The 12,831-nt window shown below is 43.6% G+C and overlaps 1 protein-coding gene across 1 annotated transcript in view; it reads right to left on the bottom strand.

The window, feature by feature from the left end:
• The window catches only part of LOC109892120 (glycerophosphodiester phosphodiesterase domain-containing protein 5-like), a 50,089-nt gene extending 41,132 nt beyond the window's left edge, over positions 1-8,957 (bottom strand). The window contains exon 1 of the mRNA XM_031826618.1: positions 8,639-8,957. The gene's annotated coding sequence lies outside the window, so the exon portion shown is untranslated. The remainder of the gene's footprint in view (positions 1-8,638) is intronic.
• Between the last annotated feature and the right edge of the window lie 3,874 nt (positions 8,958-12,831).

Here is a 12,831-nt window from a genome sequence, read left to right as displayed (position 1 = left end):
AGCCTGCTTGGAGTTTGCCAAGAGGCACCTAAAGGATTCTTTGGTCTGATGAAATCAGGATTGAACTGTTTGGCCTGAATGCCAAGCGTCACGTCTGGAAGAAACCTTGCACCTTCCCTACGGTGAAGCATGGTGGTGGCAGCATCATGCTGTAGGATGTTTTTCAGCGGCAGGGACTGGGAGACTAGTCAGGATTGAGGGAAAGATGAACGGAGCAAAGTACAGATACATGCTTGATGAGGTCCTGCTCCAGTGCACTCAGGACCCCAGACAGGGCTACGGTTCACCTTCCAACAGGACACCGACCCTAAGCACATAGTCAAGACAACGCAGGAGTGGTTTTGGGACAAGTCTCTGAGTGTTCCTGAGTGACATCTCCGGAGAGACCTGAAAATAACTGACGTTCCCATCCAACCTGACAGAGCTTGAGAGGATCTGCAGAGAAGAATGGGAAACTCCCCAAATACTGGTATGCCAAGCTTGTAGGGTCATACCCAAGAAGACATGAGGTTGTAATCGCAGCTAAAAGGTGCTTCAACAAAGTACAAAGTAAAGGGTCTGAATACTTATGTGAATGTAACATTTCAGTTTTTTAATTTTTAATACATTTGCAAACATTTCCAAAAAACAGTTGTTGCTTTGTCATTATGTGGTATTGTGTGTAGATTAGAGGGGGGAAAAACAATTGAATCCATTTTAGAATAAAGATGTAACGTAACAAAATGTAGGAAAAGTCAAGGGGTGTGAATACTTTCCAAATGCACTGTATAGTGTGCCTGAATTTGTCCAATATAAGCTCTCGTTTGCAACCCTATATCAGCCAGATGTAGGCAAGAGTGTGCAAGGCAGTATTGAATGTCACTGTCTGTCACCTTGATTACTCCAAATTTTCTCTCGCCCTGTGCACCTACAGTACGTTGTAAACTTTAAATCATAGAGACCTAGCCTAGAGCAGCTCACCATGCTGGGCGAGCTGAGCCGTGGGCACCCTGCCAGAGTCCACACCCCGGACGGGCCCCCAGGAGAGGGTTATGCAGGGACGCCCAGCCCTCCATCACAAGGGAAATATTTTACCCAGGTCAGGTCACCCATCCCCCTATTGACACACTCTGCCTTTTCAGAACAAGAAATCTGATGACAGGTTAAATGTTTATCCCTGTTAGGCTGTTCCATTCAAATGAATAGTTGAACACAAAAGGAAAGGTCTTTATTTTTCTTTTGAATAGGTTTCAAGCAGACAAGTGGAGGACAGATGAAGCCAGCAGCTAGCTGCAAAAGGAATGAAGTTTAAAAAACACTCATACCTTTCAATAAATCAAACTGCCTTAAACAGAGACAAAGTCAGACCGATAATTATTTCTGTCAATATTCTCTTAATGAGTTCAAATCAAATGTTATTTGTAACATGCGCCGAATACAAAAGGTGTAGACCTGACAGTGAAATACGTACTTACAAGCCCTTAACTAACAATGCTTTTCAAGAAATAGAGTTAAGAAAATATTTACTAAACATCTAAATCACATCAAAAAGTAACAAGAAAATTACATAACAATAATGAAGCTATATTTATTTTATTTGACTTAATTTAACGAGGCAAGTCAGTTAAGAACAAATTCTTATTTACAACGACGGCCTACCAAAAGGCCTCCTGCAGGGACGGGGGCCTGGGATTTAAAAAATAAATACAATATAAATATCGGACAAAACACATCACAACAAGGAAGACAACACAACACTACATAAAGAAAGACCTAAGACAACAAAATAGCAAGGCAGCAACACATGACAACAAAACATGGTACACACATTATTGGGCACAGACAACAGCACAAAGGGCAAGAGGGTAGAGACAACAATACATCACACAAAGCAACCACAACTGTCAGTAAGAGTGTCCATGATTGAGTCTTTGAATGAAGAGATTGAGATAAAACTGTCCAGTTCGAGTGTTTGTTGGAGTTCGTTCCAGTCACTAGCTGTAGCGAACTGAATAGAGGAGCAACCCAGGGATGTGTGTGCTTTGGGGAGCTTTAACAGAATGTGACTGGCAGAACGGGTGTTGTATGAGGAGGATGAGGGCTGCAGTAAATATCTCAGATAGGGGGAGTGAGGCCTAAGAGGATTTTAAACATAGGCATCAACCAGTGTGTCTTGCGACGGGTATACAGAGATGCACAGTTTACAGAGGAGTATAGTGCAGTGAATGGAGCATTGGTGACAAATCTGATGGCCGAATGGTAAAGAACATCTAGCCGCTCGAGAGCACCTTACCTGCCAGTCTCCAAAATCTAGCATGGGTAGGATGGTCATCTGAATCAGGGTTAGTTCAGTAGCTGGGCTGAAAGAGGAGCGATTACAATAGAGGAAACTAAGTCTAGATTCAACTTTAGCCTGAAGCTTTGATATGTGCTGAGAGAAGGACAGTGCACTGTCTATCCATACTCCCAAGTACTTGTATGAGGTGTCTACCTCAAGCTCTAAACCCTCAGAGGTAGTAATAACACCTGTGGGAAGAGGGACATTTTTCTTACCAAACCACATGGCCTATGTTTTGGAGGTGTTCAGAACAAGGTTAAGGGTGGAGAAAGCTTGTTGGACAACAAGAAAGCTTTGTTGTAGAGGATTTAACACAAAATCTGGGGAGGGGCCAGCTGAGTATAAGACTGTATCATCTGTAAATAAATGGATGAGAGAGCATCCTACTGCCTGAGCTATGTTGTCGATGTAAATTGAGAAGAGCGTGGGGCCTAGGATCGAGCCTTGGGGTACTCCCTTGGCAGTGGCTGAGACAGCAGACTTTCTGACTTTAAACACTGCACTCTTTGAGAGAAGTAGTTAGCAAACCAGGCCAAAGTCCCCTCAGAGACACCAACTCTCATTAGCCGGCCCACAGCAATGGAATGGTCTACCGTATCAAATGCTTTGGCCAATATACAGGGGGTACCGGTAGCAAGTCAGGTTAGTCGAGGTAAATCCTGGATGTCAGGATGCTTGGCCCCAGTGATGTACTGGGCTGTACGCACTATCCTCTGTAGCGCCTAATGGTCAGATGCCAAGCAGTTGCCATACCAAGTGGTGATGCAAGTGGTGATGTCAGGATGCTCTCGATGGTACAGCTTTCAAACTTTTTGAGGATCTGGGGACCCATGACAAATATTTTCAGTCTCCTGTGTGGGAAAAGGTGTTGTCGTGCCCTCTTCACAACTCTCTTGATGTGTTAAGACCATGATAGTTTGTTTGTGATCTGGACACTAAGGAACTTGAAACTCTTGACCCGCTCCACTTCAACCCCATCGATGTTGATGGGGGGCCTGTTCAGTCCTCCTTTTGCTATAGTCCACGATCAGCTCCTACATCTTGCTCACATTGAGGGAGAGGTTGTTGTCCTGGCACCACACTGCCAGGTCTCTGACCTCCTCCCTATAGTCTGTCTCATCGTTGTCTGTGATCAGGTCTACCACTGTTTTGTCATCAGCAAACTTAATGATGGTGTTGAGCGGCGTGCTTGGCCACACAGTCGAGGGTGAACAGGGAGTACAGGAGGGGACTAAGCACACACCCCTCCTGCACTAAGCACGCACCCCTCCTGGGTCTCGGGTTTCCGGCATGATGGTGTTGATGTGAGCCATGACCATTCTTTCAAAGCACTTCATGGCGACCGACGTGAGTCCTACGGGCGGTAATCATTTAGGCAGGTTACCTTTGTTTTCTTTAGCACAGGGACTATGGTGATCTGTTTGAAACATGTAGGTATTACAGACTCGGTCAGGGAGAGGTTGAATGTCAGTGAAGACACTTGCCAGTTGGTCCACACATGCTTTGAGTACACATCCTGGTAATCCGTCTGGCCCCGCAGCTTTGCGAATGTTGACCTGTTTAAAAGGTCTTGCTCACATTGGCTACGGATAGGGTGATCACACAGTCGACTGGAACAGCTTCTGTTCTCATGCATGCTTCAGTGTTGCTTGCCTCGAAGCAAGCATAAAAAGCATTTAGCTCGTCTGGTAGGCTCGCGTCACTGGGCAGCTCGCGGCTGTAGTCCGTAATATTTTTCAAGCCCTGCCACATCCGACAAGTGTCAGAGCTGGTGTAGTAGGATTCAGTCTTAGTAATATATTGAAATTTTGCCTGTTTGATGGTTTGCCTGAGGGCATAGCGGGATTTCTTATAAGAATCCGGATTAGTGTCCTGCTCATTGAAAACGGCAGCTTTATCCTTTAGCTCAGTATGGATGTTGCCTGTAATGCATGGCTTCTGGTTGGGAAATGTACATACGGTCACTGTGGGGACAATGTCGTCGATGCACTTATTGATGAAGCCGGTGACTGAGGTGGTATACTCCTTAATGCCGTTGGATGAATCCCGGAATGTATTCCAGTCTGTGCTAGCAAAACAGTCCTGTAGCGTAACATCCACGTCATCTGACCATTTCCATATTGAGCAAGTCACTGGTACGTCCTGCTTTTGCTTGTAAGTAGGAATCAGGAGGATAGAATTATGTCAGATTTTCCAAATGGAGGACGATGGAGAGCTTTGTATGCGTCTCTGTGTGTGGAGTAAAGGTGGTCTAGAAATGTTTTTCCCTCTGGTTGAACATGTGACATGCTGGTAGAAATTAAGTAAAAAGGCCAGCATTAAAGTCCCTAGCCACTAGGAGTGCCGCTTCTGGATGAGGATTTTCTTGTTTGCGCATGGCCTTATACAGCTTGTTGAGTGCAGCATCGATTTGTGGTGGTAAATAGACGGCTACGAATACTATAGGTGAGAACTCTCTCAGTAGAAAGTGGTCAACAGCTTATAATGAGGTATTCTACCTCAGGCGAGCAATACCTTGAGACTTCTTTAATAATAGACATCGCGCACCAGCAGTTATTGACAAATAGACACACAACCCCGCCCCTCGTCTTACCAGACGTAGCTGCTCTGTTCTGCCGATGCATGGAGATTCCGATTCATTGTTTAGCCACGTCTCGGTGAAACATAAGATATTACAGTTTTTAATGTCCAGTTGGTAGGATAGTCTTAATCGTAGATCATCCAATTTGTTTTCCAATGATTGCACAGTCGCCAATAATACGGAGGGTAATGTGTGGTTTACGTACTCGTCGGGGAATTCTTCAGGCACTCCTTGGGGTTTAACATACAATACTGCCAATGGTTGATTCAGTTAACTGGAGAAATATCTATAACAAAGCCCTTTAAGCTTTTTGGAATGTAACTTTTACCCTGGGCAGGAAAATATCCCAGGTAGTAAGACTTCAGAGGCCTTTAAAGGATCGCTGCAGGGAGTTTCATAACTGGCGTCTTACTGTAGCTGAGGAACAAGTGTCCCAGGGGCAAACAGAGAAAAGCAAAACAACCCGAAACAAGACAAAACAAACAAAGCAAAACAACCTGAAACAAGACAAGAGACAGGGCGGTGTGTATCACAAAACAACTGGCAAATCAAATAACAGAGAAGGGTGTAGTCCCCTTTGGGAATTAGTCCTAAGTTGTATAAATTGTTAAAAACTAGAGAAACAGTCGCAGGTGTGGGGATGCTGTGCAATGTTGGTTTCTCTATTTTTCCATGGAAAAAGATACAACAATTCCATATTCCACTGCAAATGTCTGTCAACACAGTCTATCAGACGGCACTGTCTAGTTCCACCTGTGAGAGATGGAGAAATCAGTCTGGTTGTCTGTTTGCTGACCGGAGTGTCTTCAACACCCGTTGTTTTAACGCGTCCCCCTAGCAACTTGTAATAACCATGCAGAAGAGCCACCCAACTGACTGGCCCCTAAATGTCTTGTGACATCTTTCATCAACAGTCTCCTCTCAGCTGTTTGTGGTTATCTGTCCATAGCCAGAGGGACTGAACTGAAGAGACAGGACTTCCTTCCTGTTGGGGTGTCATTATGTCTTTCCTCTGAGTCTGGCTTTCCTGGTCAAAATATCTACCACACTCCATCTCAATCATCTCAAGTTGCTTCCTCTGCTCATCTCCTGTTTGAGTCTGCTTTCTTTGAAGCTACCAACCAACACTGCTACATCTCAATAATCTAAAGTGGCCTCCTCTCCTTGTCTCCTTTTTTAGTCTGCTTTCCTTGATGCTACCTACCAACATGGCTGCATCTTAATCATCTAAAGTGGCTTCCTCGTCTCCATCTGCACTAGTATGAGAAGACAAGCCAAGTAAAATCCTTACAGCAGAGGGACTTGTTTTCTTCTGTCCAGCATGCAGGTAAAGGAGAGGAGACTAGGAGAGTGCATCTGTTTAGATTATTTGAGAGGCTGCCCACAACAACCTGAGAAGACTTCTCTAGGTTTCTCTCTCTGTGTCTCACTTCCTTGCCAAATCTGTTCTAGAACCATCCTCTCAGACGATAGCATTGTTCTAGAATTGGCTTCTCAGATGAGAGCACATGTCAAAGTTACCGTTGTCATTAGAATCATCAGCTCATGGTTATTCATAGAATAATCCACTGAGTCTCTGCCATGGATATATATAAAATTAGCTCTTTATATTGGTCAGTGTTACTTATCTCCAGGCTCCCTCATCATTCATTCATTCCCTCATGAAAAATATATTACATTAGTTATTCATTCCTGGATCTCTCATTCAGTGTATTCACCTCCCCACAATAGGGTTTTCATTAGAGCAATGTTCTCATTATAGCTACTCATCAAAGGGGTGGGAAGACATTGAACATTTACTAACACTGCCCTCATTCAAACCATAGGTTCAGATATGACTCATACTACATGTGAAATCAATCATCGCTGAGGTTGCTGGTGCCAGAAATAGACTTTGCTGACGCTGTGTTATGTACCTGACATTATCAGGTAGTGGGTGGATGTGGCTTAAAGCTGATTGAGATGTCCCTTAGTAGCAACGCTGTGTAACCTCTTGGTCTTCATTTGATCATTCATGCAGAGTCTGCCACGTTGAGGCCAAATCATTATTTCATTAATGATGATTCAGACCTGACTGATAATAACCTCATGATGACGTAGGTTGGGAAAGGCAGGGTAAGATACAGACTGGAAAGTGTTGTTACAAAAGCACTGGCTCTACACTCTTAGAGAAAACGGTGCTATCTAGAACCTAAAGGGTTCTTTGGCTGTCCCCTTAGGAGAACCCTTTGAATAACTATTTTTGGTTCCAGGTAGAACCCTTTTTGTTCCAGGTAGAACCATATTGGTTCCATGTAGAACCTTTTCCACAGAGGGTATTTACATGGAACCCAAAATGTTTCAACCTGGAACCAAAAGGGTTCTCCATGGAACCAAAAAGAGATCTTATATGTGGACAACCAAAGAACCCTGTTGGAACCCTTTTCTCTAAAAGTATAGTCTCTCAACCAGATTCTCAAAGGCAAAAAAAAAGTCTACTTATTAATTAACCCAATTAATTAAAATAGAGATCCTAGAGTTGCTTATGACTGAGATGTGCCCTGGTGCAATTTGTTGCTGTGATTACTAGAGCCCATCCCAACCTTCTCTCGGATCTGGTACAGGACAAAGATAGGAAGAGATCCATATCACAACCTGGTTGGCCAACACCTGCTGAAAATATTTCATGCAGTCTACGGGCTCCCGAGTGGCGCAGCGGTCTAAGGCACTGCATCTCAGTGCTATAGGCTTCACTAGAGACCCTGGTTCGATTCCAGGCTGTGTCACAACCGGCCGTGATTGGGAGTCCCATAGGGCGGCACAAAACTGGCCTAGCGTCGTCCGGGTTAGGGTTTGGCCCGGGGTAGGCCGTCATTGTAAATAAGAATTTGTTCTTAACTGACTTGCCTAGTTAAATAAAGGTTCAATAAATACAAATAATAACCTGTCAAAACAGGCCTCAATATTCATTGTATTAAAACACAAAGCTAAATGTGTGCATTCACAAATGTTGATCTTCTCTCAGAAATCATAATCTCTATGACAGGCCAAAGCTAGACAGACAGATAATAGCAGCCCAGAGATGTCTTTGCTGGCCCAATCCTATATGGCAGAGGACCCAAATGTAACTATGAGCCATTTCTTCATTTGGCCTTGAATTTAACTCTGGTTCAATCAAGAGATATGAGTTGGGAAACAGTTTGCATAAAGTTGCCCTTCTGCAATCTGTAACTATATAGTATTGTCTAATTACCCAGCTAGTACTACACTGTAATTGCAGACACAGTGTATAAAACAACTAATTAAACTAGAATTGAAGCAAGTGGCCAAGTACTTTCTGCATTGGTCACTAGTACAGTTACTGTGTAGTTATTTGGTAATTACGCAAGTGAATTCAATTTCTATTTAACTAGGTATCAGTGCAATTTAATGTAAGGGTTGACCAGGAATGTTAGGCTACAGTGAGAAATAATACAGTAAGGTATGATGATGGTGATGTGATAGAGAACAAAAATCATATTTAAACTGTCCAGGTCTGGTCAGCCACTGTGAACTGTTTTATATACATTATACAGATATATATTTTATCATCTACCCAGTTAGCCAAAATAAATTCAACTTTCAGGTCATCATGGTCTCATTGCGTCTCATGAAATGATAGCAGGGAAACAAGGCACTTCACACAGGTCAATAGACTATGTGACAGCGATCGGATTATCTGAAACGTAATCCGTTAACCTGCGCACAATGTCAACACTCACCTTCCCTCCACGACGGTGTATCTTCTCCAAAGCAAAACGTATAAAACAGGTTCCTGTCTGTCACAGCTATGTTCTTGTGAGATTAGGCAACACCAATACTTGTCCCCTCTTTGAAGTTATTGCAGATTCAAACTTCAAATAATACGCAAATGTGTGGTTTCTGGTTATGTTGGCAACCCATCTAATGACAAAACATCACAGGAATTAAACTAAACGCAGCGAGAATTATATTTCAAATGACAATGTCCGAAGTTATTTTTCCTTAAATCCCAAGAAAATTACTCACAGGACTGTGACTCACCGACACACTTCGCAGATCAGGAGAGGACCTTAATCCATTCGACACGGTGTGGGTGGAGCTACAGTGTATCCTCTGCATTTGCCCTGGTTCGGAGTAGAGGGCGTTAGAAACTAGTGAGCATACTAGTGAGCATCGGAGGCATGATCAACTGAATCAGGTCTACACGTTGGATAGGTAAATAAAAGTGCACACTGTAAACGACATATTCCAATAATGACTAAATAACGCAATTATTTTTTCCATAGGTTCCCTACAAGGATCATATTCCTAATCAGGGACAGATTAATCCAGGCCCGTGGGAGGCCCAAGAGGCAGCTAAAAATAAAACAAAATGTTAAACTAATACATCAAGAATATAACAGTGAGTGTAAAAAAACATTACAAACATGCTATTTCCATGGAATAAACTGAGCAGATGATTCCAGGTGACAACTAGGATCCCTTATTGATGTCACCTGTTAAATCCACTTCAATCAGTGTAGATGAAGGGGAGGAGACCGGCTAAAGAAGGATTATTAATCCTTGAGACAATTGAGACATTGGTTGAGAATGTGTGCCATTCAGAGGGTGAATGGGCAAGACCAAGGATTGAAGTGCCTTTTCACACTCAACAGTTTCCCGGGTGTATCAAGAATAGTCCACAATTGGACTCAACATGGGGCAGCATTTTTTTTATTTTATTTATTTCACCTTTATTTAACCAGGTAGGCAAGTTGAGAACAAGTTCTCATTTACAATTGCGACCTGGCCAAGATAAAGCAAAGCAGTTCGACAGATAAAACGACACAGAGTTACACATGGAGTAAAAACAAACATACAGTCAATAATGCAGTATAAACAAGTCTATATACAATGTGAGCAAATGAGGTGAGAAGGGAGGTAAAGGCAAAAAAGGCCATGATGGCAAAGTAAATACAATATAGCAAGTAAAATACTGGAATGGTAGTTTTGCAATGGAAGAATGTGCAAAGTAGAAATAAAAATAATGGGGTGCAAAGGAGCAAAATAAATAAATAAATTAAAATTAAATACAGTTGGGAAAGAGGTAGTTGTTTGGGCTAAATTATAGGTGGTCTATGTACAGGTGCAGTAATCTGTGAGCTGCTCTGACAGTTGGTGCTTAAAGCTAGTGAGGGAGATAAGTGTTTCCAGTTTCAGAGATTTTTGTAGTTCGTTCCAGTCATTGGCAGCAGAGAACTGGAAGGAGAGGCGGCCAAAGAAAGAATTGGTTTTGGGGGTGACTAGAGAGATATACCTGCTGGAGCGTGTGCTACAGGTGGGAGATGCTATGGTGACCAGCGAGCTGAGATAAGGGGGGACTTTACCTAGCAGGGTCTTGTAGATGACATGGAGCCAGTGGGTTTGGCGACGAGTATGAAGCGAGGGCCAGCCAACGAGGGCGTACAGGTCGCAATGGTGGGTAGTATATGGGGCTTTGGTGATAAAACGGATTGCACTGTGATAGACTGCATCCAATTTGTTGAGTAGGGTATTGGAGGATATTTTGTAAATGACATCGCCAAAGTCGAGGATTGGTAGGATGGTCAGTTTTACAAGGGTATGTTTGGCAGCATGAGTGAAGGATGCTTTGTTGCGAAATAGGAAGCCAATTCTAGATTTAACTTTGGATTGGAGATGTTTGATATGGGTCTGGAAGGAGAGTTTACAGTCTAACCAGACACCTAAGTATTTGTAGTTGTCCACGTATTCTAAGTCAGACCCGTCCAGAGTAGTGATGTTGGACAGGCGGGTAGGTGCAGGTAGCGATCGGTTGAAGAGCATGCATTTAGTTTTACTTGTATTTAAGAGCAATTGGAGGCCACGGAAGGAGAGTTGTATGGCATTGAAGCTTGCCTGGAGGGTTGTTAACACAGTGTCCAAAGAAGGGCCGGAAGTATACAGAATAGTGTCGTCTGCGTAGAGGTGGATCAGGGACTCACCAGCAGCAAGAGCGACCTCATTGATGTATACAGAGAAGAGAGTCGGTCCAAGAATTGAACCCTGTGGCACCCCCATAGAGACTGCCAGAGGTCCGGACAGCAGACCCTCCGATTTGACACACTGAACTCTATCAGAGAAGTAGTTGGTGAACCAGGCGAGGCAATCATTTGAGAAACCAAGAGTGTCGAGTCTGCCGATGAGGATATGGTGATTGACAGAGTCGAAAGCCTTGGCCAGATCAATGAATACGGCTGCACAGTAATGTTTCTTATCGATGGCGGTTAAGATATCGTTTAGGACCTTGAGCGTGGCTGAGGTGCACCCATGACCAGCTCTGAAACCAGATTGCATAGCAGAGAAGGTATGGTGAGATTCGAAATGGTCGGTAATCTGTTTGTTGACTTGGCTTTCGAAGACCTTAGAAAGGCACGGTAGGATAGATATAGGTCTGTAGCAGTTTGGGTCAAGAGTGTCCCCCCCTTTGAAGAGGGGGATGACTGCAGCTGCTTTCCAATCTTTGGGAATCTCAGACGACACGAAAGAGAGGTTGAACAGGCTAGTAATAGGGGTGGCAACAATTTCGGCAGATAATTTTAGAAAGAAAGGGTCCAGATTGTCTAGCCCGGCTGATTTGTAGGGGTCCAGATTTTGCAGCTCTTTCAGAACATCAGCTGAATGGATTTGGGAGAAGGAGAAATGGGGAAGGCTTGGGCGAGTTGCTGTTGGGGGTGCAGTGCTGTTGTCCGGGGTAGGAGTAGCCAGGTGGAAAGCATGGCCAGCCGTAGAAAAATGCTTATTGAAATTCTCAATTATGGTGGATTTATCAGTGGTGACAGTGTTTCCTATCTTCAGTGCAGTGGGCAGCTGGGAGGAGGTGTTCTTATTCTCCATGGACTTTACAGTGTCCCAGAACTTTTTTGAGTTAGTGTTGCAGGAAGCAAATTTCTGCTTGAAAAAGCTAGCCTTGGCTTTTCTAACTGCCTGTGTATAATGATTTCTAGCTTCCCTGAACAGCTGCATATCACGGGGGCTGTTCGATGCTAATGCAGAACGCCATAGGATGTTTTTGTGTTGGTTAAGGGCAGTCAGGTCTGGGGAGAACCAAGGGCTATATCTGTTCCTGGTTCTAAATTTCTTGAATGGGGCATGTTTATTTAAGATGGTTAGGAAGGCATTTTTTAAAAATATCCAGGCATCCTCTACTGACGGGATGAGATCAATATCCTTCCAGGATACCCCGGCCAGGTCGATTAGAAAGGCCTGCTCGCAGAAGTGTTTCAGGGAGCGTTTTACAGTGATGAGTGGAGGTCGTTTGACCGCTGACCCATTACGGATGCAGGCAATGAGGCAGTGATCGCTGAGATCTTGGTTGAAGACAGCAGAGGTGTATTTAGAGGGGAAGTTGGTTAGGATGATATCTATGAGGGTGCCCGTGTTTAAGGCTTTGGGGAGGTACCTGGTAGGTTCATTGATAATTTGTGTGAGATTGAGGGCATCAAGTTTAGATTGTAGGATGGCTGGGGTGTTAAGCAGAAAAAACAGAATGTACAACAATGTTGAAAAAACATGTGGATATATTGAAGCAACATCTGAAGACATCAGTCAGGAAGTTAAAGCTTGGTCGCAAATGGGTCTTCCAAATGGACAATGACCCCTAGCATATTTCCAAAGTTGTGGCAAAAAAGGACAACAAAGTCAAGGTATTAGAGTGGCCATCACAAAGCCCTGACCTCAATCCTATAGAAAATTTGAGGGCAGAACTGAAAAAGCATGTGCGAGCAAGGAGGTCTACAAACCTGACTCAGTTACACCAGCTCTTTCAGGAGGAATGGGCCAAAATTCACCCAACTTATTGTGAGAAACTTGTGGTAGGCTACCCGAAACGTTTGACCCAAGTTAAACAATTTAAAGGCAATGCTACCAAATACTGATTGAGTGTATGTAAACTTCT

The sequence above is a fragment of the Oncorhynchus kisutch genome, linkage group LG6, assembly GCF_002021735.2.
Source record: "Oncorhynchus kisutch isolate 150728-3 linkage group LG6, Okis_V2, whole genome shotgun sequence".
NCBI lineage: Eukaryota > Metazoa > Chordata > Actinopteri > Salmoniformes > Salmonidae > Oncorhynchus > Oncorhynchus kisutch.
The sequence above is the reverse complement of the archived record's forward strand: the minus strand, read 5'-3'. Positions and strand labels throughout refer to the sequence as shown.